The 23374-nt window shown below is 39.2% G+C and overlaps 1 long non-coding RNA gene across 1 annotated transcript; it reads left to right on the top strand.

Annotated features, from left to right (window-relative positions):
* Nucleotides 1-23072, top strand: LOC126213432 (uncharacterized). The gene is made up of 4 exons (XR_007541167.1): nucleotides 1-109; nucleotides 871-1453; nucleotides 5569-5702; nucleotides 22953-23072. It is a non-coding gene; the product is annotated as an uncharacterized LOC126213432 (long non-coding RNA).
* Nucleotides 23073-23374: the final 302 nt, after the last annotated feature.

The raw sequence follows: 23374 nt of genomic DNA, 5'->3' as shown, positions 1-23374 counted from the left end.
TTCACCATGTAGGCGCACAAAACTGTTGCACTAAAAAAAACTTGAGTTTGTGTAAAACGTATTTACCGGTTTTCAAGTTGTTGTTGTTGTTGTTTGGAAATAAGTGATGGTGAGTGGATGTTTTGCCATGCAGTTACGTATCTGGTTCTGCACTGAACTTTTTAATGGACACTGAGAAAATGAAGATATTTTTAACATTTCGCCGATTTGTGTTCTAATGTAGTGGCTTAAAAAATAAATGTACGATTCTTACAAACTTAGTGAAATTAGAGAAGATGTAAATGAATTTGGAGAGGGCAAACATGATACTTCTACGCATTTTTCTTAATATCTAACGGTATGGATAGCCGGGAATCACGTGTAATTTGTATTTTCTTCCAGTTTGTTGCTTTCTCTTCCGTTAATGTTATTTCCTTTAAAAAACAAAAAAAGACCACGCCCACCAGCTTTTTTTCTGTTTTCGTGCCCAAATTTTAAGTTTCTTTCCATAATAAATTCACTTTTTTTTTCACTTGGAAGGCACAGTTGTTTATTTGTCTTAGCTGTAAATATTTGTCATGTATTATTTTTCTGAAATGTTCTACATCCTGAAGGACCTCCTCTTTACGGATCAATTGGAGGGAAAGTAAATCTAATCTATGTACTTAATAAATGTTTTTATTATCTTGTTGGTTGTTGGCGTCGTGCCATTCCTCGTAACATTACAAATATTTCATCGTTTTGACAGTTATTTTCGTATGGTTTTATTTATTTCTTGTGCTATGTATGCTTTCCTTAGCAACAATATTCCTCTGGAGAGTATTGTATGTATGGATACTTGGATACCAGTGAGAATTATAAAAAAAAACTTTTAGAGTCTCTATTTTTCAGGTGGCAGCTGTGAATTGATGAACAGAACCAGTTGAGGTACTGTTAAGGTCAAGAATGAGTGTATTACTATAGCCCTTCTGCGCAAGTACTGGCCCTTACATTCTTGAAAATGGAGGGTACAATGACAGTATTATTGGATCATTTGGGAAATGTTATGTCTGCATTGCAGTTTTTCTCATCTGCTAGACAATCATGGCAGCTGTGTAGCAGTAAAACAGTGTCATGTGACCAGACTGAGAAACCGTGTGACATTGTTTACGTTCTTCCACTTGTGACAAATTCAAACACCTGAAGAGTGTATTACATCATGATTTACTTGAGGATAGGTGGTCAAATGAAACATCAAATTTGTGATTTCTTTACTGTGATGTGGAAAGAATGGGAGCCCAGCAGTAGACAGGACAGATGCATATACAGAAGATGATTGTCAACATTCTGTGACTTCAGTATGTTACATGTCAAGAATGGAATAAGTGCAGCACAATTGTTTTGATTAACTGCTAGCCAAAGTTGAAATCATGTTCTGCTGCATTAAACTAGTCAGAGTACTGCTCACCAAATTTTGATTACTCTTTCCCATAAGGTAAGCTGTGATAGTTCATCTTCTGGAGTCAGTATATTTCATTGTATTGCTCTGTTTTATCTGATTTTTTTGAATGTTACTTTTTGTTATATGTTTCTTTGATACCATTTTGTTATGTGACTTAGGAAGGTATCTTCCAGATATTCAGTTTTCCTATAATGAACAATAAAGATGCAGAAATTAAGGAACTCAGGGCTGTAATATGGTTAAAGTGCACTTTTGATGTTGATGGGACTTCCGCTGTGTGCTGCTGTTCCCTTTGCTGTAGCCATCATATGATAGTATAGAGTAGCCAATGAGAATCTTTGAATCAAATGACATGTTTCAGCAGAAAACACAAATAATGACTTTAGTTTTGGACATATAAAGAGCGAGACTGAAGATTAATGATCTCACTTTTGTTGATTATAAAGTAGGTACTTGTTTTCATATTCACTCCTTGTATGTTTCTCGGAATATGACTGGATTCCTTGGAATACTATTTTGTATTTCAGTGTTAAAGTTTGCTGGTGCCAACAAATGGGATTGTAAGCAAACCAGCGGCGGTAAGAGACTGATCTGTAGCATAAGGCAACGTGTTGGTTAAATTGAAGTGTAACAGTTTGGTTGTTAGTTGGTGAAGCCAACAAATGCGAATGGAAGATAAGAGGCTGTGATGATGGAGTGGCTTGTAGATTAGTCCAGTGATCTTTTCAAAAACTTTGTGGTGTATTTTCGAAATGTCCTGGTTTCAGAGGTTGTGATTACACAGGAACCGTAGAGAACAATTTCAGTTTCACTGATATTCTCTTTGCTTTGACATTGTGCAGAATTTATTCCACAGTGCCATCACTTAATTTCACACACTTCACATCAAGGCATTTATCAAATGCAGTTTTCTCATTGGTTCTGCCATATTGTCCAACATAGACTCATTTATCATGTTCACTTTTCCAATCACACACTGTACAAACAGTTACCAACTGTATCACACAAAGCAAAAATTCCTGACACAATAAGTGCACAATAACCATTTTAAAATTGTTATATTTTGTTGGTATGGCGACAGTGTTTTAGGTTTGTCTTCAGTCTGATACTACATACCAGTCCTGAACTATATTCAGCAGGCCGGCCGAAGTGGCCGCGCGGTTCTGGCGCTGCAGTCTGGAACCGCGAGACCGCTACGGTCACAGGTTCGAATCCTGCCTCGGGCATGGATGTGTGTGATGTCCTTAGGTTAGTTAGGTTTAACTAGTTCTAAGTTCTAGGGGACTAATGACCTCAGCAGTTGAGTCCCGTAGTGCTCAGAGTCATTTGAACCATTTTTATATTCAGCAGACTGATTCTGAGCAGAAAGTCAGCAGACTGATTCTGAGCAGAAAGTCAATCAATGATACTATTTACTGAAATATTCTGGGGTTTAAGAGTTGATTGTGGCAATGTACTGGAATCATGTGTGTCACTTCCCCCCCCCCTCCCCCCCCAGAATTATACAGGCGTAGGCCTAAGTTTAACTTACGCTAATAGAATGGTCTGCTGATACACGAGTTGAGTTGAAGAGGCAAGTTGTGTTGGTCAAGTGTCAGATTCCACCCATCTGCTGTGACCTGCAGCATAATGGTATTATGGTGTGTGTGTGTGGTGTCATTGTGCTGTGGACTTGTGAGTTGGTTCCCCCTATAGATGTCGTCTTGTTGCATTTAATGGTGCCCTCTTGTGGTTTTTGTGTGTGTGTGTGTGTGTGTGTGTGTGTGTGTGTCTGTGTGTGTGTGTGTGTGTGTGTGTGTGTGTGTGTGTGTCCGACCGACCTAGTTTGCAATGAAGAAATTTCTTGGTGGTAAGTAATTGTATTTTTGGGTCTATTCTGCTCGAGTTGTGAGGTTTTGTGTATTTATGGTGTACTGAATATGTTTTAATTTATGTAGGAATGTTGAATTTTGGCTTTTTGACGTATTGTGGTTTTGGTTTTATTTCTCGTAGTTGTAGGCCTAGTTGTTTTGGTATTGTCACCTGTGGTTGACCTATATAGGTCAAGGGAAATGTCCAATTTCAATTTTAGTAGTTTTAGTTGAGGTATTGGTGTTTTGGTATCATGAGGTTGACCTGTATAGGTCAAGGGGAGTGGCAGATTTCTGTAGATTTTGTTGGTGTAGTCGAATGTTTTAATTTTTTTTTTTTGTGTGTCATGTGTGTTTTGGGATCAAGGTGCATTTTTTTACTATTATACTTAGCTTGTTGCCACCCTAAACACCCCAATATTCCTTGGTTGTCCCATTAGTTTCAATGTATTTTTGGAGGGAGATGTTATTTTATTGATACGTATTTTCGTGTTTCTTGCCATATATATATATATATATATATATATATATATATATATATATATATATATAGTGACGTCATAGGCACCATATTGGAGAGGCTTAGAATAGCCATATGTGCCATATTGATGATGTCGTGAGTCAAAGCAGACGGGCAGAATTTGATACGTCTATAATCCCGAACTTTCTGCAAAGTGTGTGAGCTATATTGTGGCAGATTTCCATCAAGTGGAAGTTTTCTGCTTGTATCCTTGGCACATGTTTGGAGCTTGTGATTGGTTGTGGGATGTTAGTTATGATTATACAATTTGTGTTGCTAATAGGGATTTCTTATAAACACAGAGTTCATGGGTTCATTAAATTTTAGTTATTGAAGAGTGACGGTTTACCTTCGTTCTAACTTGCACATTTCATTACGCACAAATTGGTGTGTTGGTAACACTGTCTCTACATATTTCTTATATTGCACCATGGGTGCACCGTAACAAGTGGAGTTGATGATAATTGAGTGGTTGTTTGCTGTATTTGCACAAAGCAGAATTTGTGGCAAAAGACGCATTGTAGTTTATTACCTGCTTTAAACTGAAAAGGTATTAGTAATCTACTTTTAGCTTTTGTATAGGGCCCTTTCTGTTTGTGATAATGTTGGAGCAATCACACAAGAATTGCTAGGGTTCTATGCCAATGTATCCTTCTGCAGGCAAGTGTCGCTAAGGTTGCTGTCAGTCAAGAGAAACAATGAAAGCTACAGCTACATCTTAACTCTGCAAATAACTGTGAAGTTCATGGCAGAGGGTCCTACCCATTTCACCGATTATTGAGAGGTTCTGATCTGTTCACGTATGGTTCAGGGAAAAATTAGTGAGCGGCCTCATACTGTCATTACCTCTATGGGAGCAATATGTGGAGTGTTGAAGGCTATTCTTAAATTCTTCACTGAAAGTGAGTTCTTCAGATTTAATAGTCTTTTACAGGTTAGTTAGCATCTATCTTTGGGCTTCTGCCAGTTCACTTTTTTTCCACCATCTCGGTGACACACACTGTGGGTTTAACAAACCTTTCACCATTCATTGTGCACTTGTTTGCATGTGTTTGTTATTGCATGTTAGTTCTGTGAGCAAGATTCTGTGTTGGGTCACATGATTGTTTTGTAAGCAATCTTGTTTGCTGACTGGCTGTGTTTTCATAGTGTTCTACTAATGCTAGGAGTAGAAAGATTGACAAGGACTGCCCTAAATTAAACTTAGTCAACACCACTATGTAATATTGTAAAACATTCCAGGGAAGTTGTGTAAAATGTGAGATGCACAATAACTGACATAGAGGATGACTGACAAAAAGATTAAAATGTCGCTGTTCTTGACTCTGCAACTCAAGAATCTCTCTAAAATAATACCCTTGCCATTACACACACACACACACACACACACACACACACACACACACACACACACACACACACCTTGCACCCTCTCTCTCTGGTCCAAAATGTTGCAGTATTCAAATGCAAAAGAACTGGAAAATCTTTTTTAAAGAAAAATTGTAGGAAATTATCAGATAATTACAAAGTGTAAGAAATAGCTTTGAAGCTTTTATAATATTTGTTAACAAAATAATGAACCAAAAACTAAACCTAATATTTTTGCTATGTTCATACGTGTAAATGTCTTGGACTTACGTATTGCCTATAAAATTGGTTTGAGGGTTGAAAAATTCCTCTCTCCTCAATTTTTTTATTTTTACTTGCCTTAATGCATGACAAGATAACATCCGTAGCTAACAATTTTGTTCTTACATGTTATTTTTCATTACTTTCAGGTTGTCTGTAACGGTGGAAAATGGTACTGGTCACAAAGTTTTCGTAACCATACATCCGTATGTCAGGCTAACTGATTGTTACCGAATGTGCAGATGAGGGATTTTAAATCTGGAGCTGTTTCACATGCAGTAATGTAAGTTTTGGCCAAGGACGTTTTACGTTTTCAATTTGGTAAGATTTCATTTGTCGAACATAACCTGATTTTGATGTTTTGTGAGTTGAGACTTTATTGTTTGAAAGCAAACAAGAGTTAAAAATGTGATGCATTCTAAGAAGTCTGGTATCTGGTGGTATAAGCTTATCAAAAAAATCATTGATTCTTCTCTTCCTCTCAGCTCAAATTATCTCACATTCATTAAGGTAGTCATAAGACAAAAGATTTTGACTGCTTCATTCTGTGATTTGTGAAATGAAACAGCTCTTCTTTGCTGAAAGCTTTGTTGATGAAGTTTATTACAGAATGTGGTGTTCTACACTACTTGCTCTTGCCCGACTTAGGGTTTTTATTTGATCAAATTTCCATCACCTTTAGGCTCAGTAGGCGAAAATCGGCAGCGTTCTGAAGTCTTCGTGCAGACCGTGTTTTTACGTGGCTACCACTGTCATTTGCATATAATAAATGTGGCAGAACTGTAGGAGCTGTAGATCCATTATTGTCGACTGTCGTCAGACAGTACATTTACACAATATGTTTGTATGTTTGGGTTTTTCACCTCAGCAGGGCAATTTCAAATCTGCATTTGCTCCAAGTGGAAAGCAAACGTTTCAATCTCCGGTTCATATTGTCGGCATTGCTTGAAGCGAGTGTCAGTTATCCCCAACCCTGCACACCTCTCACAGATTGGAGAAGGAAAGTTGAATGATAAGCTATGCTCCAGCTGTCCAGGTGCTGTCTGTCCAATTTCCCGTACTGTGTCAGCTTAATATGATGACAAGCTTTCCTTCTGTCAGGCATTACCCAGTGCAGAGAATGGTTTCACCATAAGCTATCATTGTGATGTTGTCATATTAACCCATTCAGACCGGAATTTTTTGCTGGTGGATGGAAAATTTTTCTTTGTGCTCTGATGTTCTTGGGCTATTTTTCGATGGTTTCAGATGGAAGATTTATACAGATATATGTACCCATTTTCAGAATACCCTCTGTACACTTGGCTTCTTTCTATAGACTAAAATAATTGTTTTTGAAATATTCTGTTGTAATAAGTACTCTGATAACTAAATAATTACCGTGCAAAACAATAATAATAGATTATACAGGAGAGTATAACTGACCAACAAGTACAGTGAATTCTGGCAGTTAAAAGCTGCTGCAAACTGCTACATTCACTTGTTGATGTTTTTACAGTGATGTCCAACAGGTGGGAGCACTTGTACCTGATGAAAAGATTGAACATTCACAGATGTGTACATGAGGTTTCCGTTGAGGAAAAATATTTCTGTTGCAGCTAATACACTCAAAATTAATGTATACAATTGTAGCCATTGTACTATTTCTACTTCTTTCTCTTTAATTTTAGATGTATACATTGAATAGTGTGAGTGAAAGCAACTAAACATTTGTAGTTGTATGTATGTCAGGGCTGACTGTTGGTGTTCTTACAACTGTCTCATTGTCTCTGTGCAACTTCCTTATTAATTGTAGGTAGTGTTGTTTTGTACCTGTCTCCACTATTGCCCCTGACTGTTAATCCCAAACATTTCTGCAGAGTTAAAGCAAGCAAAGGCAGCTTGTGTTTCCTAAATCACTTTCTGTAATTTGTACCCAGTCTACATATTTATGTAATCAGCTTATTTCAAATGAGCATTGTATTTTGTGACGACTACTATTCATACTTTTAGGACATGGAAAATGTAAGGTGTTTTTTACCTGTGAGAAGTTTAAAAAACAGGAGCTAGTGTGTTAACAGACTGAAATTCCTCATTTGCACTTACGAGGAGAGATCCCCAGCAGTGGAATCGACTATTTGAAACATTGTATGCAGTGATGTAAACTAAGGTCCAAGCAATCACAGTCCGCAGCCATTTACCCTGGTGGGTCCTCGTTTGTGAGTAATTGACGAAAAAAAGTTTGGAATTCTGTGCTATGCCCTGTATTCTTAAAAATGATAAAATTTACAAATGGTTGCACAGCATAATTTTTAACGTACTTCACATGGAAAAGATTGTCAGCCACAATCTCGTCAGGTACACTAATAATTAAAAAAAAAAAAAAACTTTATTGAAATGACTTTGACCATTGTTTTTATTCAATTAATCAGTTGAAATGTAATTTTTCTATTAATTTGTCGAGTCATATTAGTCATAGTATGAAATTTGTAATTTGCTCTCATTTTTGTCATTTTCCGTTTGGAACTCTTGTTCATGTGGCTTTGATTATTGTTACATATTAACTTTGATTTCATTGCTTCCATTTTGTCATATGAGCTTTCTTCCATTTATTGCAGTCATCATTTCTGTTTCTCATCTTACTTGAATTTTGTTTTGCGCGTAATCCCTGCTCGTGTTTAAATCATCATACATGTTATTTTATACAGTGTAATTAGAATTTATTTTTTAAATCTTTGTATGATGATTGCTATCCAAAAAGATACACATCTTGTAACAAAAAATTCATTCTTGACATCATTGCACAGTCACTATAGCTTATTTCATCTTCTATTTTTTAACCAACAGATCAGCATTTTCAGATGTTAAAACATTATGACAGATAAATAAAAATAATTAGATTCACATGCACAAAGATTCCAAGAGGAAGAAGAATGATAGGAAGAAAAAACTAAGAGTACTTGAAGTTAAAATTTTGTTTAAAATGATGTGACAAAGTAATAAAAATAAAAGAAACTATGTGTAAATCTATCAGTTGAATAAAAATAATGTTGAAAGTCAGATTGATAATGAAGTAAAAATAAAAAATTACATTGCACCTGGTGAGATTAGTGCCATCAACCTTATGCATGTGAGGTCAGCACCTTAACCATTACAGTATGTAATAAGTCCCTATATTGTCACAATTTTTTTAAAGGTGTACAGTCTCGCGGGAAAGTGAAATCTTTTCGGTCTGTTACTTGTAAACGAAGGCCCACCAAAGTGAACAGTTGCAGGGTGCGATTCCTTGGACCTTAATTTAGATCATCGTATATAGTAGATTATTTCAAAAAGTCAATCCCAGTGGAGGGAACTCTCCTCCTTAAAGTGGCTCGTCTTCGTGGTGTTACAGATAAGATAGGTATACACACGATTTTTTTACTCTCAGAGCTTTTATGAGTACTACTTGTCATTTAAACAGTATCGATTCAGCTCGTTGGCATGTCCGTGTGGGGACAAAATTTCAGATAGTTTTACATTGTGAGTGTAGACATCTCGTGTAGACAGTAGCTTCCATCTCTCGAGAATTGCTTGCTGTAGTTCTCGGACAAGAAAACTGTACCGGCACTGTCGGGAGAGACGAGAGTACTCGGCGAGTGTCGAGTGGCCTCATTACGTCCAGGATTTGTCATATGTCACAGTTTTTACACTTCCACATCTTTGTAATATATTTTGATGTACTCCTGCTCACATTATATGAAAGTAGCCTGAAACTGCGTGTTTTTAGTCATAATTTGTGGCCGCGGTGTGTTTTTGAGGTAAGAAATCGCCTAGTTTACGTCCTACACGAACGGCGCACCCAGGTAGCCTATTTTGAATGTTCGAGACTTGAATAATCGACTCTGTAAAGAAACCTATTAAAACATCAAAAATAAACAAAAGAAATTGTCACTGAGGATAGTTGAGTGTATGTAAATATGTATGTGAGATGTAAATTGAAAGTGGAGGGGGAGAAAGGAAAGCTGCTTTGGGACTTTATGTGGAATCGGTGGCAACGAATGAAAATGTGTGCCGGACCAGGCTTTGAGTGTGGGATGTCGTGCTTACTAGGCAACTATGTTAACCACTGCACCACCCGGATGCAATGATTATCTCAATTGCTCGGACTATCTCGGCACACTCTCACCTGGCACCGCCTGTCCGCAGCCCCGTCCGTGTCCTTCGTGCTCACTAATTTTCTGTTCCCGTCGGAGGTCGGATGTAAATGTGCATTTGCACTGAAGATTGTGGAGTCACTGCCCGTCGAGGCAAATCAGTTTTATGAATGCGTGGTGCGTTCACCTCAGTGGACAACTAATCCACCACCTACAGCGCGGATGCACAATTACCGTATTTACTCGAATCTAAGCTGCACTCGAATCTAAGCCGCACGTGAAAATTGAGACTCGAAATCAAGGGAAAAAAAATTTCCTGAATCTAAGACGCACCTGAAATTTGAGACTCGAAATTCAAGGGGAGAGAAAAGTTTTAGGACGCACCTCCAAATCGAAACAAAGTTGGTCCATTGCAATATGAGACACAATTTAGGTCGAATGAATTACGATACAGCTACATTAGTTTGGTTCGAGTCGTAAGCTTAGCAGTTAAGCTTTACCAGGTAGCTATTGATAAGCGTCAGGCGCTCCGTCCGTATTTATACGGGTACCCATCCTTTTTCACGTGCTTCGTCTGGTTTGAACTGATTGCTTATTTGTCTTTGACCTGATAAGTGCCGTTCTCTTTGTTATAGGTGTTTACATCACTCTAAGCTGAAAATGCATTATTGTACTGTGTCGTGCATTGTTTGTCGCATTCTGATAATGAGTGTTCACGGCCTGTCGCCGCTCGCGGCATGGCTTGCTTTCGTGCACGCTACCGCCTCTTACAATTAAAAAAAAAAAAGAGAGGAATCGTCTCATTAGCGAAACAATGGCAAGAGACTGCTATTTGTTGTTACTTACACTGCTGCTTTCTGTGACACTGATCAACAAGAACCAAATAATAGACTGCATATGAAAAGATGTTCTGAATGAGAGTTTAGCGAAAATTTTTCTGTGTTTGAAAATCTTTGCACATGCCTCTTTAGTACATTACATTCTGCACAGAAATTAGTCATCTTATATTTAAAAATCTAGTCAATTGCCGTGGTTCATTTCTGACTGTATCACTATTAGGCATAAGAATAACACAAATATAAACATGGCATGATACGTGTATTCTTCCGTGTTTGCTGTTGTCTCACTCTTAGTTTCGTACTTTATTAGGCAGACGGGATTTAAATGAGATAGCAGCAAACACGAAAGAATACATGGCAAAATGTTAATATTTGTATTATTCATATGGTGAAAAGAATACTTGCATGTGATTCACAATTCATAAAAGTACCTATTACCGACCATCTCTTCTCACAGGTAGGAAAAAATTCAGAACGTAGAGCTGGCCATACTGACAAACATCCAAAACAGTCTTGCCAGTCGGATTTTTGTAGTACATTGAAATGCTGCTACATTCGAAGATGAACAATACGGAATTTGTATTTACTTCATTGGATAATGTATGAAAATGCAGTGGTCGAAACTCGGGGCGGAGAAAAAAGCTCGTCTTACACCTTTTTTTTAATAATTTATTTACTGACACAGAGGTTTGGCGCCAGTATTTATCTCTGTGCCTGCAAAGCATGCCTGTGTAGCACTACATATATTTGATGGCAGACATTAGTTGTAGCGGCACCTACCAATATTTTTCAGAACATCCACCTACTTTGCACTCAATTCTAAGCCGCAGGTGGTTTTTTGGATTACAAAAACCGCAAAAAAAGTGCGGCTTGGATTCGAGTAAATACGGTAAGTTTGGCCCCTTGCGGGAATCTCAAAGTAGCGGCACGGAGGACGTGGACGGGGACTGTGGATAGGAGGCTCTCGTTGGGGGTGTATGTCTGCCGAGATAGTCCACACATGTACGATAAACACTGTGTCCGGATGGTGTAGTGATTAATGTGACTGCCTAATGAGCAGGAGATCCAGGGTGCGAAACGCAGTGCATAACACATCGCTGATTCTGCATAAAGGCCCAATGCAGCTGACATAAATAGTTCCTCCCTTCCCTTCCATTTCCTTTCCTTTCTTCCATCTCCACCTCCACCCTCAGTTTACATAATATGTATCACAGCTGCAGATTCCATGTGCTGTCTGTTCTTTCAGACTTGGATCGCGTCCCAAGCGTGGGTATTGCGAGGGATTGAGCCGGTTGACCTTAGTGAGAGGGAGATTTTTTGATCTGGCTAAGATGTAGAAATCCCTGGTGTGAAGGTACAAGGCTAGGACGCTGGTAGAAATTAAAGTCTTGTTAACTTTAACAAATCGCAGATTATTCTGAATGAATACAGCTCGCCCTATCTGCGCGGTGGTTGCATTCACAGAAAGGCCGAGTCTAATACAGAGACGGTGACTGATCCCACCGTTCCGACTGCCTACCAGAAGTTCTGCAATGTTTCCTAGCACCCTACGTTAGAGTCCCGCGGCTACGCCTTAACACTCTCCGGTGACTATCTCCGGCTGCCTGCCTACAGCACGTTCCCCAGCCCAAGCCGGCTGCTGCTATCACTCTCTAACTCCTCAACCCGACAAGACGAGGCCCGACAAGACCCTCAGAGCGGCGTGCTCTCAGGTTTTCTCAGCGTTTCCCCTTCGACCCCGCCAGCGCTCGGCGTAACGTAGCGTCGAAGGCAACTTGTCCTTATTTATTATCGTTAAAGCGTTGTTGTTGCTATTGTTCTTCAGAGGCTGAGTGGAGGGATAGAGGCGCCTCTCCCTATACGGTCACGCACTGCGTCCTGAGCCCTTCGTCGGCTCCTCGTGACGTAGTGCTGTCCCCACCGAGGGCCCTCTTTCTTTCTCTCTCCACTCCCAGACCTCTCTCTCTAGCTAGGAATGCATCTATTTATACTCCTTACTCGATTGCTTATCACGAGTCCCTACACAGACCTTCGTTTGTATCTGCTGGCTGTTTACTTTCTTATCGAGCACTCAGCTGCCCAGCAGTTTGAGTGCCGCCTCGGCTGACCCTTCGGCCACGCCTGGCGTCCAGCGCTACGTATTATTCTCAAGGTACTGCAATTAGACTTGGCTTGTTCCTGTGGTTACAACACTTGTCCAAAAGAACAGGCACCACACATTTACATAATGTATGACAGACAAGTGTGTTATCCACTGCAACATTTACACTCCGCAACTAACTGCTCTATAAACATGTATTGGCATTGTTTGTACAGTGATGCTACCATCACTGTGGATATGCATGGTAAAGCGAACGTCAAGGGTATTGGCGAGAGAGAGAGAGAGAGAGAGAGAGAGAGAGAGAGAGAGCTGCTAGGAAGTGTACTCAGGATAATGATGTGTATTTAATTTCTTTGTACGAGGAAAGGCCAGTGTTATGGAATGTACAGTTACTGGAACAAGGTAAAAACCATAGTTTGTTGGCTGAAATGTGTACAGTTTTTAACACCTCCAGAGGAGAAATTTACCAGAATATCCACAGTTTAAGGAAACAGGCACAGTAGTCAGATTAATTAATACAGAGAAACAAGTGAAGAGATTTCATGCCTGTGTCTTCCAAAATTTTTGTCAGTAATGTAAGATTCAAAGTGTGACATTTCTTGTGCCCAAATTTTGAACAATCCAACCAGTTTTGTTATTCACTCGTCCTTTTTTAATAAAGCATTACAGAAATTTGGTATAGGAGCATCAGAGTGGCCAGTAGTTCACCCTCCTGTTCGAGTAAAATGGAGATCAGTATTTAATGTTCAGTCGACGAGGAACTCGCCGGAGATGAGCTCGGATTTCTGGAAGTCGGCAAAAGAAATACGCAGTGTCATTTTTGTAGGAACCGACCTCGCACTCGGTGTGACATATTTAGGAAAAGTGCAGAAAACCACATCTGGGTGGCCTGGAGGGGATTTTAACCACTGTTCTCCAAATGGGGCTCCTGTCTCTTACCACTGTGCCACATTGCTCTCTCACTCTTCCAGCGGGCACCGCCGTTACACCGTCAGGGTTTCCCTCACTCCGAGCTCTGTATCTGGACCCGGATAACAAAGCAATTGTCAGTTGAGTAGAGAGGGGGGTGATGTCACTTCACAGTTATGTGCAAGCACAATATGGCGTGGGAATCCCAAAGAAAGCAGGTGTTGACAGATGTGAAAATTACAGAACTATCAGTTTAATAAGTCACAGCTGCAAAATACTAACGCGAATTATTTACAGACGAATGGAGAAACTGGTAGAAGCCGACCTTGGGGAAGATCAGTTTGGATTCCTTAGAAATGTTGGAACTTCTGAGGCAATACTGACCCTACGACTTATCTTAGAAGAAAGATTAAGGAAAGGCAAACCTACGTTTCTAGCATTTGTAGACTTAGAGAAAGCTTTTGACAATGTTGACTGGAATACTCTCTTTCAAATTCTGAAGATGGCAGGGGTAAAATACAGGGAGCGAAAGGCTATTTACAGTTTGTACAGAAAGCAGATGGCAGTTATAAGAGTCGAGGGGGCACAAAAGGGAAGCATTGGTTGGGAAGGGAATGAGACAGGGTTGTAGCGTCTCCCCGATGTTATTCAATCTGTATGTTGAGCAAGCAGTGAAGGAAACAAAAGAAAAGTTCGGAGTAGGCATTAAAATCCATGGAGAAGAAATAAAAACTTTGAGGTTCACCGGTGACATTTCAATTCTGTCAGAGACAGCAAAGGACTTGGAAGAGCAGTTGAATGGAATAGACAGTGTCTTGAAAGGAGGATATAAGATGAACATCAACAGAAACCAGATGGCAGTTATAAGAGTCGAGGGACATGAAAGGGAAGCAGTAGTTGGGAAGGGTGTGAGACAAGGTTGTAGCCTCCCCTCAATGTTATTCAGTCTGTATATTGAGCAAGCAGTGAAGGAAACAAAAGAAAAATTTGGAGTAGGTAATAAAAGCTTTGAGGTTCGCTGATGAGATTGTAATTCTGTCAGAGACAGCAAAGGACTTGGAAGAGCAGTTGAAGGGAATGGACAGTGTCTTGAAAGTTGGATATAAGATGAATATCAACAAAATCAAAACGAGGATAATGGAATGTAGTCGAATTAAGTCTGGTGATGCTGAGGGAATTAGATTAGGAAATGAGACACTTAAAGTAGTAAAGGAGTTTTGCTATTTGGGGAGCAAAATAACTGATGATGGTCGAAGTAGAGAGGATATAAAATGTAGACTGGCAATGGCAAGAAAGGCGTTTCTGAAGAAGAGAAATTTGTTAACATCGAGTATTGATTTAATTGTCAGGAAGTCATTTCTGAAAGTATTTGTATGGAGTGTAGCCATGTATGGAAGTGAAACGTGGACGATAAATAGTTTGGACAAGAAGAGAATAGAAGCTTTCGAAATGTGGTGCTACAGAAGAATGCTGAAGATTAGATGGGTAGATCACATAACTAATGAGGAGGTATTGAATAGAATTGGGAAGAAGAGGAGTTTGTGGCACAACTTGACTAGAAGACGGGATCGGTTGGTAGGACATGTTCTGAGGCATCAGGGGATCACCAATTTAGTATTGGAGGGCAGCGTGGAGGGTAAAAATCGTAGAGGGAGACCAAGAGGTGAATTCACTAAGCAGATTCAGAAGGATGTAGGTTGCAGTAGGTACTGGGAGATGAAAAAACTTGCACAGGATAGAGTAGCGTGGAGAGCTGCATCAAACCAGTCTCAGGACTGAAGACCACAACAACACGTACTCTGCGGTTCGCCACTGACTATATTTGTACGTTCACTGTTTATCTGCAGTATTAACTTCACTTTGCAGCATCACTTTCCTATGCAATTTCACCATTAGCTTTGCAAATTCCTTTAAGAAAACATACCTCACTGACATACAAAACTTTCAAGATCTAATAGAATAGTCGTTAAAAACATCAGTTATCATCCGTAACTGACAGGTGACAAGCATCAGAGACAGAAAAGCAATTTGACAACTATGTGCAGTTGTGATCAAATCATATTCACATTGTTTACTATTTAAAACAGTCTTGATCACGATTTAGTTATTAAGGTGACCTGTTTCGACCACTACTGTGGTCATCGTCAGACCATTGAGTAGGAACCTCTTTCTGCTGGAGAATCACCAGCTGGATTCTCAATGGTCTGAAGATGACCATAGTAGTGGTCGAAACCGGTCATCTTAATAAATAAATAGTGATCAAGACTGTTTTTAATAGTAAATATTTGTAACTCATTGATCACTGCTACTCCCATAATGTATTCAAAAGTAATATTCACATTGGTTGTTGTTGTGGTTATGTTTCATATAAACAAATAGGGTTATCATTTTGTTAGTGCAATTCAGGTATAAGTAATTAAGGGCTGCGTTGACCCAAGTTTCACATAGCCAAACTATGTTATCCGCATCTATGCTCTGCAGTTAATAGGATTTCTTCCTGCTCAATTTGCGTATGGAGTGTGGAAAAAATGATGGTTAGGATGCCTCTGTGCGTGCTATAATTAATCTAATCTTGCCCTTACAATCCCTGTGTGTGTGATACATGTACATAGGAGATTGTAATATATTCCTAGATACATCTTTTAAAGCTGGTCCTTAAAACTTCATTAATAAGACTTTCTTGGGATATTACCTCTGATTATTCATGCTGCCCTCCTCTGTGTACACTCAATATCCCCCGTTAGTCCTACTTTGTGCTGGTTCCAAACATTTCAGCAATATTCTAGAGTGGGTCACACAGGTAATTTGTGAGAAATCTCCTTTGTAGACTAATTGCACTTCCCCATTATTCTACCAGTAAACTGAAATCTGCCACCTGCTTTATCCACAACTGAGCCTATGTGGTCACACAGGTAATTTGTGAGGAATCTCCTTTGTAGACTGATTGCACTTCCCCATTATTCTTCCAACAAACTGAAATCTGCCACCTGCTTTATCCACAACTGCACCTATGTAATCATTCCATTTCATATCCCTACAAAGCATTACACCCAGATATTTGTACAAGTCGGCTGATTCCAACAGTGACAAATTGATATTACAGTCATAGGATACTATGTTCTTTCATTTTGTGACATGCAGAATTTTACATTTATAGCAAGTTACCAATCTTTGCACCACTTTGAAACCTTATCTGACTGAATATTTATGCTTTCTTTCAGATAGCACTTCATTGTAGATAACTGCATCATCTGCAAAAAAGTCTGAGGTTACTATTAATATTGTCCACAAGTTCATTGAAATAGGACATAAACAACATGGGTCCCAATACACTTTCCTGGGGCGCACCTTAAGTTACTTCTGCATCTGATGCTGACCCTCCATCCAAGATAACATGCTGTGTCCTCCCTATCAAAAAGTCCTCTATCCAGTCACAAATTTCCCTCGGTTCCCCGTATGATGGTATTTTTGACAAAAAGCATAGATAGCGTGCCGAGTCAAATGTTTTTTTGGAAAACAAGAAATACTGCATGTACCTGACTGCCTTGATCCAAGCTTCTATTATGTTGTGAGAGAAAAGTGCACGTTGGGTTTCACACGATGGATGTTTTTGGAATCCACGCTGGTTGGCACGGAGGAGGTCGTTCTGTTTGCGATGCCTCATTATGTTTGAGCTTAGAATACGTTCTGAGATACTACAACAAATTGATTTCAAGGCTCTTGGAGAGTTGTTCTTGGAGAAGGGTGTTACCTGTGCTTTCTTCGGACTACTGGACACAGTTTGCTGTTTGAGGGATCAACGATTAATTACAGTTACAAGAGCCCCCGCAGGTGTAGAGTTAAAGCTGCTTTATTTGCACGTTTATGATGGTTAAATCACATTTTACAGTTTTCTGTACATGGTCTTCATACAACTAACAGTTCATTAGTGAGAATTCTGTTAATTATTCTTGCCTGACAAATTAGTTTTTCTTCACTGCAATGCCACCCATCAGCTATGTTAGTGACCTAATATGTTAGAATTGGACAGTGGCAGAATAACTTGGGAGTAGTTCTCTAAGAAATTAGTCATGCATATATCTTTTCTCCATATTCGTGCATCAACCGTAGAAGTTCATACACATTCATCTATTCAACTATACACCGAAATAAAAACCAATAAATGATCAAGCACTAACCTTTTACTCACACGAGTGGATACTAACACGTAGATGTTAATTGGTGTAATTAAAGCTGCAGTCTGAGGTTTTCACAAAAGTTCACATAAAGGCAACACAATAGAATGTTCTCAACACACAAATATTCGTGTGTTAGTATTTAATTCTGGACTCTCGGTGATACTGAAACTATACTTTGTTAACGTGATGAAAGAGACAGAGATGTTGCTCAAAGGATTTCTAATTGCAGGCTGCCAACTCATTGTCCAGAGGGGGTGTATAATTCGTGAGACTGGTAATTAAATTTTGTTTTACCACAAGTATCAACCTGTTTAGCCCAACAACAATCCTGCCTAATTGTATGTTACATAATTAAAAAAGTAGTAAAGACAGATATCCTATTTGCTGGTACAGTGTGTACATCCACAATCAAATACGAAGTTCTATGTAAAATACTCAGGTTTGTAACTTCTCTGGTTCATGTAAATTTTTAATTACCGCTGCATCAGACTGACGGCTAGATGTTTACGCACCCAGTCAGAGTGAGTTCGATCACACCTTCTGCCCTGTTTGCAGTTGTCATATTGCTCTGCTACGTCAGCTGTCGGTTCGAGTGGGGTGCAAATGACAGTTGTGGTCTGTAACATAATTGCAGTCATTTGTGTTTACACGCTTTGTTTCTCGGTGCGATGTGTTTCTTTTTTGGAATGTGTAAAGCTAAATGTGAAATTGCTTAGGAAATTAATAAGACTGTTATGACCCTGCCAAGAAAACTCTGTACTTGAATGTTAGTAGGAATACTATGAATGTGCTATGGCACTGCACGGTTGTTGTTACTGCAGGCAAATTGTGCTTCTGCGAAACTGCAATACGACAACATCCCCCTCTTCTGTGATCGACTGTCAGCCACTTCATTATTCTGATCCCAGTATAGTGGCTTTTTTGGTTAAGCGAAGACATTATCTGGTATGGAAGAATTATGGCAACAAATGTATAAGGTTAAATCAGTGAATGAACAACCTTAAGGGCTCAGAAAACAAAAGTATTTTTGGATGGATTCACAGTTTAGTTATGAATAATTTCTAAGTTAATGAATTTTAAGAGAACATCAACTAGTTAGGGGAAAGAGTAATATTAGGACTTTCTAATGATCTTGCTCTCTTTGTGGACACTTGGTAGCCCACTCTATTCTTACAGCTGCATGGACTGGGAACCATTTCAGTCGCCAGTTTATCTAAAAAGACTATGTTCTTGAAAAACTAACTGTACCATTGAAATTGGCAGATTGTAAGCTACAGTGAGAATAATAAGATTACATACAGTACTGCATGATTAATAATTTTATGACAGTAATGAAATCCATGGATGAAAAATATGGGAACTAAGGGAAAGGCAACCAGTCACCTATAGTAGACTGATGCATTGCGTACTCAAGCACGTAACGGGAAACGGTATTTGGACTAGATTTCAAACACTCGCTCTGTTTCTAGAAAAAGTACACACAATACTCTCCAATGGTTGTGGCCCAGAAAAGATCAAGCGCACAAAAGCTAGTCACAGTACTGTTTTCTGTTATGGGGTTTTACAATTTTCAGTACACACTCTGTTGAAGAAGAAGAAGTTAGTTACCTAAAGCAGTAGAATGGTGACAAGCAGAGCAATTCTGTCTTGATAAATTTCCGACAAAACTTACTGCACATTGTTGCCAAAGAAGCTTTCTTATATCTGCAGTGTCTTTAGGTTAGGCAATTGTCTTCCCATAGGCATGGTTTTAGAAAGCATTGCTTGTGTGAAACTCAACTTGCCTTTTTTTGCATGATATACTGTGAATGGTGGATGAAGGGCAACAGACGGATTCCATATTTCTAGAGTTTTGGGAACCATTTGACAGGTGCCCCATAGCAAGCTGTTAATGAAGGTACGAGCATACGGAATAAGTTCACAGATACGTGACTGGCTCGAAGACACAGTATGTTGTCCTCGACAGCCAGTGTTCGTCGGAGGCGAGGGTCTTGTTGGGAGTGCCCCAGGGAAGTGTGATAGTACCGAAGTTATTCTCTACGTACATACATTATTTGCGAGACATGGTAGGCAGCAATCTATAGCTGTTTGCTGATAATGCTGTGGTGTACGATAAGGTGTCGAAGTTGCGTGACTGTAGGCAGATAACAAGATGACTTAGACAGAATTTCCAGTTGGTGTGATGAATGGCAGCTAGCCCTAAATGTGGAAAAATGTAAGTTAATGCGGACGAATAACAAGATCAAACCTGTAATATTCGGATACAGTGCTACCAGTGTCCTGCTTGACACAATAAAGCCGTTTAAATATCTAGGAATAACATTGCAAAGTTACATGAAATGGAAGAAGCATGTGAGAGTTGTGGTAGGGAAGGCGAATGGTCGACTTTGGTTTAGTGGGAGAATTGAAGGAAAGAGTGGTTCACCTGTAAAGAAGACAACATGTAGAACACTGTGCGACCTATTCTTGAGTGCTGCTAGAGTTTTTGGGATCCGTACCTGGTCAGATTGAAGGAAGACATCAAAATAATTCAGAGGCGGGCTGCTAGCTTTGTTACCTGTGAAAAATTTGACAAAGCACTGAAAGACTGAAGTCGAAACAAGACCCCAGGGGTAAACAACATTCTGGTAGAGCTACTGATAGCCTCGGGAGAGCCAGCCATGCAGAACTCTTCCATCTTGTGTGCAAGATGTATGAGGCAGGCAAAATACCCTCACACTTAAAAACGAATAAAGTAATTCTAATTCCGAAGAAAGCAGTTGTGAAAATTACTGAACTATCAGTTTATAATAAGTCACAGCTGCAAAATACTAACACGAACCCTTTACAGAAGAATGGAAAAACTGATAGAAGTCAAAATGGGGAAGATCAGTTTGGATTCTGGAGAAATGTAGGAGCATGCGAGGCAATACTGACCCTACGACTTCTCGTAGGAGATAGGTTAAAGAAAGGCAAACCTACGTTTACAGCATTTGAAGATTTGGAGAAAGGTTTTGACAAAGTTGACTGGTAAACCCCCTTTCAAATTCTAACGGTGGCAGGGGTAAAATACAGAGAGCGAAAGGCTATTTACAATTTTTACAAAAAAACCAGACAACCCAAACAAAAAACCAGATAAGATTCGAGGGGCTCAGAAGGGAAGCAGTGTTTGAGAAAGGAGTGAGACAGCTTTGTAGCTTATCCCGAATATTACTCAATCTGTATACTGAGCAAGCAGTAAAGGAAAAAAAAGAAAAAGTTGAAGCAGGAATTAAAGCTGAGGGAGAAGAAATAAAAACTTTGAGGTTTGTTGATATTGTAATTCTGTCGGAGACAGCAAAGGACTTGGAAAAGCAGTTGAATGGAATGGACAGTGTCTTGTAAGGAGGATATAAGATGAACATTAACAAAAGCAAAATGAGGATAATGGAATTTAGTCGAATTAAATCAGGTAATGCTGAGGGAATTACATTAGGAAAGCATTTCTGAAGAAGTTAAATTTGTTAACATTGAGTATAGATGTAAGTGTCTGGAAGTCGTTTCTAAAAGTACTTGTATGGAGTGTAGCCATGTTTGGAAGTGAAACATGGACAATAAACAGTGTAGACAAGAAGAGAATAGAAGCTTTTGAAGTGTGGTGTTACAGAAGACGGCTATAGGTTAGATGGGTAGATCATGTAACTAATGAGGAGGTACTGAATAGAATTGGGGAGAAGAGAAATTTGTGGTACAACTTGGCTAGAAGAAGGATTCGGTTGGTAGGACACATTCTGAGGCATAAAGGGATCACTCATTTAGTACTGGAGGAAAGTGTGGAAGGGGGGGGGGGTAAAAAATTGTGGAGGGAGACTGAGAGATGAATAAAGTAAGCTGAGTCAGAAGGATGTAGCTTGCAGTAGTTACTAGGAGATGAAGAGACTTGCACAGTGTAGAGTAGCATGGAGAGCTACATCAAACCAGTCTTTGGACTCGAGATGACAGCGATGACGATGATGGCGACAATAACAGTAAGTTCGAACAATATGTAAATGTTATAGATATGCTTGGGGAACTCAAATGGGATTCCCTGAACAGAGGGCGACGTTCTTTTTGCAAAACAATATTGAGAAAATGTAGTGAATCAGCATTTGAAGCTGACTGCCCAATGATTCTACTGCCGCGGACATACATCGCGTGTAAGAACTCTGAAGATAATAGAAATTAGGTCCCATACGGAGGCATATAGACTGTCGGTTTTCACTCCCTCTATTTGCAAGTGGAAGGGGAAAGGGAATCGCTAGTAGTGGTGTAGGGTACCCACTGCCACGCTTTGTACAATGGCTTGTGGAGTGTCTATGTAGATGTGGAATCAAACAAAAGTTTATGTCTCCAAAGATTGTACAGAATCCGTAATGTAATCACTCTCTTGGTGAACATTTTTGTATGCTCCATAATTTCCTAAGATTAAGAACGTGCAATGATTTGCAGTCTGATATCTAACAACAGTTTAATAAAGTATGTGACAATGGTCTTTGAACCTCTGTGTTCACTCAAAAGCAGAAATAATACAGCGTCCACCTACATTCACAAAAAAAACAGGGTATGAGAACTATGTTTAAATTAGATAGTAGCAGAAAAAAATTGTTGTCTCTGGAAAATATTGTGTGTTTGGAGCTGTGCAGCTTATATGTATCAGAAGCGTGGCCATGTAGCGTTTCACAGTAACACCTCGTATTATCTGTGTACCGCTGAGCTGAGGCAGATAATGTCCCTGCGGTGGTCGTGCTGGCGTGGTTACGTACAGGATTATAATTACATTTTAATTATTCGTGGGGTTTCGCACTTTCTAGATAAATGTTAATTTTAACTAACACGTAGATTTTATAGTTTACACGTGTCAGTTTATGGAGATATGCACTGTACATCAGTAATCTTATGTCTCTACTTCAGTGTGTGCAATATGTTCTGTATTATCAATATCAGTACCCTTACATTTGTTTGTTCTCTATTGGATGCCTCTGTCAGTATGCTTGATACTGGTCATATAAATAAATAGTTTTGTAGTGCAGTTCATGGTGTACCACATCATAACCTTGGGCAAATTCTTGTCTCGGCTAGATTGTGTTTGGCACTGATACAGCTGACTTTGGTTGATATGGGACCTAAACGGTAGGTTTTTTTTTTTATTTTTTTAAGGGAATCAACAAATATTATTCAAGAACCTATAGGAATTTTCTGAGTACTCGGTACCAGTCCAACCGTTGCTGTGGCATTGTAAATAGAGAGGATCATATTGTTTGTGAATTTCAAACCCAATCTGGGTCGTTCATTCTCGTACCGTAAGGAATGAGCATAGAGGATTTATTGTAATTTTTAATTGTGTACATTGTTGCAAGTAAAACAGCCTTGTCTTTCATTTTTAAAATTATGTTTCAGATGACCTCACAGGTTGAGAAGTAGCAATGGTGTTAACCACGTCTCACGGTACGGCACAGGGTGTCGTCCGGATGCGGAGCTGATGCAGCTTGCAGTCATTAGCAGTTACCAGAAGGCAAATGTGATGCCTGGCCTTCAGGAAGCGCTCTCTGATAAGTTATTAGTGAGAAATTTACACTGTTGGAATTCTTGTTGTGATCATTAACAACTTCAAGTGCATAGAAAATTTGTCAATTTTGAAAAATTTGCAGAATTTGTATATGACCTATGTGACCTATGTGAGGAAATGCTGATACTGATTCAGTTGAATCAGTAAATAGAGGTAACACTGACATAAGTCTCTACTTTCATGTTGTATTGCAGCACAGAATCATCTATATTTATAAAAGATACAGAAGAAATATTAAGATTTATAATATAAA

Source organism: Schistocerca nitens, chromosome 11, assembly GCF_023898315.1.
Source record: "Schistocerca nitens isolate TAMUIC-IGC-003100 chromosome 11, iqSchNite1.1, whole genome shotgun sequence".
NCBI lineage: Eukaryota > Metazoa > Arthropoda > Insecta > Orthoptera > Acrididae > Schistocerca > Schistocerca nitens.
The sequence above is the reverse complement of the archived record's forward strand: the minus strand, read 5'-3'. Positions and strand labels throughout refer to the sequence as shown.